Source organism: Alligator sinensis, unplaced genomic scaffold (assembly GCF_000455745.1).
Source record: "Alligator sinensis unplaced genomic scaffold, ASM45574v1 scaffold465_1, whole genome shotgun sequence".
Lineage (NCBI taxonomy): Eukaryota > Metazoa > Chordata > Crocodylia > Alligatoridae > Alligator > Alligator sinensis.
The window spans coordinates 1,695,579-1,699,581 of record NW_005841979.1 but is presented as its reverse complement, the minus strand read 5'-3'; the positions used below and the strand labels follow the sequence as shown (position 1 = coordinate 1,699,581).

The 4,003-nt window shown below is 43.9% G+C and overlaps 1 protein-coding gene across 2 annotated transcripts in view; it reads left to right on the top strand.

Moving 5' to 3' along the window:
- Positions 1-4,003, top strand: part of NAV3 (neuron navigator 3) — a 398,015-nt gene that overhangs the window by 214,965 nt on the left and 179,047 nt on the right. The window lies entirely within an intron of this gene.

The window sequence follows — 4,003 nt, the reverse complement described above, 5'->3', positions numbered from 1 at the left end:
AAAAAAGTGAAATAGACCCAGACTCAGCATAGGCATCTCCATAGCTGGCAATTTAGAAGAAACCTAATGGAGTGTCAGTAGCAAAAATACAATCCCAGAGTCCTTTCCTAAGGTGGCATTAGCACGTTGGCCCTTTAGTGTTACAGGAAGCAGCAATGCCCCAGAATCAGAGCTCAAATGAGAGCAGTCAGACAGTCAGCTTTTGCATAATTTCCTAGAAGTTGAGAAAATTGATTATAAAAACTAGATATGTCATAAGGTACCATTTGTATTGCGTTTCTCTTTTAAGTACCATTAAAACTAAGAATTCTGATCAAGAAGATTCCACCAGAGGAGAGTCTACTCCTTCATATATCTCCATGCTCCCTCATTTGCTTTCAATATTTTTGAATAAAACTATTAGATAAACAAGTTTGAATAAACATAACAAAAAAGAATTGTTTTATTTTATAAAAAAAACTACTTTAAAAAATGCAAAACCAATTTGGTGCTTTTATTAGTTACTCAGATGAAAAGCATCTTTGCCTCAGAGAACCATGTGCTGTTTGCTGTTCATTTGATCATTACCAATGTTGTTAGGAATTATAAGAGCCTGGCTGTTTGTTTAAGGTTTCAGAAATGAGATATCAAATATATGCTTTACTATACTTACAGCTAAGTACAGACAGTCAAAAATCCCAAGGCTGAGTCAATTCAGTCTTTGCAGGTTAGTCTAAACTGCACAGATTAAATTGAAACAGAATTGAACAGACATTTACCTTTGATTCAGGAGATGCAGCCACATGCCTGCAGTGGCTTGGGCCAGAAACCAGGGGGCGCTAGGGCACAGCTCTCTGGCTGTGTGTTCACTTCCTCTTCCTGCTGCTCCTGAGGTCTCTGGGATTTGCAGTCCAAAATCACAGCAGCAGGACTCTGTAGGTTGTTCATCACTTCCTCTCCCTGCTTCTAGGTGCCTCTCAGATTTGTAGTCCACAGTCACAGCCACCAGTAAGTTTGAGCAGGGGAAGGGGTGTTTATCCCCCCTCCCTGGCCCCAAACCCCAGCAGGGGTTTGCTGGAGGGGTCAGTCCCCCTATCCTCCCTCTGTAGAATGGGCTGCATCCCCAGATGGGCTTGCCCCTCCCCTTCTTGTCAGCCAGCCCTCACTGCTCTAGGTAGAGACCAGAGGGGTGGGGCCAGCCCTACTCTCTGGAGCAGACAGCACAGCCCAACCCATGGCTGGAAAGCATGCTGGGATGCTGAGGGACTGTGATTTAACCTGAACCAGGAAGGGGTCTGGGACAGAAATTTCATATACTGGTTTGACCCAAATCATTTAAGTCTAATACTACATTCAGTCAGGTTTATCTTAAGTCAGTTTCAGCCATTTTGAAACTGGTTTATGTGCACTGAGCTTCTGTTCTGTTACAGGTTTAAAGCAAGTTCTGATCACTTAAACTGGTTTATGTGTAACTTCTGTCCCTAACCTACAGGTGCCAACTAGTGTTCAAATGACCTGAATGAGGTTAGGTGGCTTAACTCAGGCTGCCTAAACCTGAGTCTGCTTCTGCCACATGCAAGTGCAGGGGTGGGGCCAGTGGGTCTGTGGGGGATGTGTTGCCTGCTCTGGAGGGGGATAGTCAGCAGGTTGAAACAGCCCAGTCCTAGGACTGCTGCAATCAGCTGGGCTTTCCCAGTCCTGGAGCTGTGCTGTGAACACATGCAGGTATTTGTTAGACTGGGTTAATCCATTTTAGATCAAATTAACCCAGGCCAATCTAAAGTTAGTTCACTGGGCAATTTAAGCCCTATGAATGCTTATATATTTAGCTGTTTAGATCACCCTATACTAAGTTAGAGAGGTTTGTATGTAACGCTTATACATACCCTTAGAGACAGCAGAGGCAATCGGTGTTTTGATGTTTAATTTGTTTGCCATTCTGCTCAGTGAGGTGGCAGAACTGAACCTTAAGTTAACATTTTATTTTATTTTATTTTATTTTATTTTATTCTGCTGTGAAGTTTCACATTACTCTCTTTTATATTCTTTTGCTATTAATGTATCAGTGCAGTTATGGCCATTAAAAATATCAATACATGTCAACAGTTTCCCCAATTATACTTTCTGAGAATATACCTAGGGGTTTTTCCCCTAAAAAGAGGCATGGTAATTCTTGGCAACTGTTGACTTCATAGTATTACAGCCACTGTATAAAGACAAATGTATCTGATACCATGCTCCAAAGTATAACAGTTTATTTATATTTATATAATTAAGTCTCTTATTCTGGAGGCCAGATCTGTCAGCCTACACCAGAGGTGGGCAAATTATTTTGGATGGAGGGTCACTTAATGAGTTTTGGTGAACTGTCGAGGACCACACGGGTAATCCCTGCCCTATACAGTTGCTCCGCCCCTTTGTCACCATCTTGGGACTGGGAGTCCCACCCCCTAACCCCTGACCTTTGTCACTGGAAGTCCTTCCCCTTGCCTCCTGGAAATACTCCATTTGGGAGGTGGAAAACAAGAAAAAAACAAATTCATACACTAAAAGTCAAACACCTACTATAACATATTTTAATTTTATTACAAAAACTATTATTGTCATGATTTGTGTTTGCGTACTGTATGTAGAGGTGATTGCATAATAACTAAAAAATAAATTCTTAGTTTTGTATATTGTGTTGGGAAGGTGGGTGCATATGGTGTGTGCGTGGTGTGTGTGGGGAGTGTATAGTATGTGGTGTGCATGGTATGTATGGTGTATGGGGGGTATATGTGGTGTGTGCATAAGGTGGTGCATGTGTGCATCTGGTATGGGTGTTGTATGTTGGGGGTGTGTGTGTGTATGGTGGGGTGTAGGGGTGTGTGGTAGGATGTGGGGGTGTGTGGGGGGTTGTCAGGGGTGTGGCTGTGTGGGGGGGCATAGGGTATGTTGGAGAGTTGTGTATATGTTGGGGGTTGTGGGGGCAGGGTGTGTGTGTGGGGACCCCCTCATACTCCCCTCATGTTGCAGCAGCAGGTGAGATGCTTAGGGCACAGGTGCCCAGGAGGTGCAGCTCCAGCCAGCACTGCACATCACAGCGAGGGGCACAGACTCCATGCGGCTGCCTGTATCATCGGCACTCCCTGCCATTTATGCGCAACCCCTACCCTAGCACAGCAGGGAGGGAAGCCCCACATGCTGGAGCGAAGTGCCTTCCATTCTGGGGCTGCACAGCACCAGAGAGAAGCCTCAGGTGCTGGAGCTAGCTGCCTTCCCTGCAGGGGAGTGCATCTACACATGGGTGCCTTGCTCCCACCTTGTGGGTGAAAGGGCTGGGTGGGGCACAATTTCTTGGGTGGCCCCGCAGACTGGATGAAAGTGCTTGGTGGGCCAGATCTGGCCCAATGGCCTTATTTTGCCTGCCCCAGGCCTACACACAATTCATAGTGATATAACGATGAAGGGCCGTTCAGTAAATGCTTTGCTCTGGATTCACCATTGTCTAGATACCGGTTACAGAGCGTCTAGTAATATTCACTACGTTGTTAAAGTGCCACAAAGGTCTCCAGGGAACTGTGAAAATGTCGACTAAGGGGGCTGTAGCCTGGTCCTCCAGGTTGAGGGTAGCGCGAGGGGTTGGTAGCTCACCCATTTCAAAAATTTCAATTATAGTCTACAAGAGAAGAAACCAGATGGAAATGATGGTCTGAAAGCTTTTGAAGTTAGAACAGTTACAGTTATAAACTGTTATAACAGTAACAGTTACAGTTATAAGCAATAAAGTGAAGATGATGATGATGACAAAAGGTTATAGAAAATTTTAAAAAATTAAATTACTCTTTCACAGTGAAGTGTGGGTTCAACTAGTTTATTATTATTTCCAGTCCCATTGATATAAATATACAGCCATGTTACACATATGTGGACATTGTTCTCAGCATTATGAATATGTTAGTCTATCAGATAGAAATATTTTAAGCTTTTTCAGTCATTTATGTAGTCTACTTCCCAAGAGCTCATAGTAAGATGGTCAGCAGGA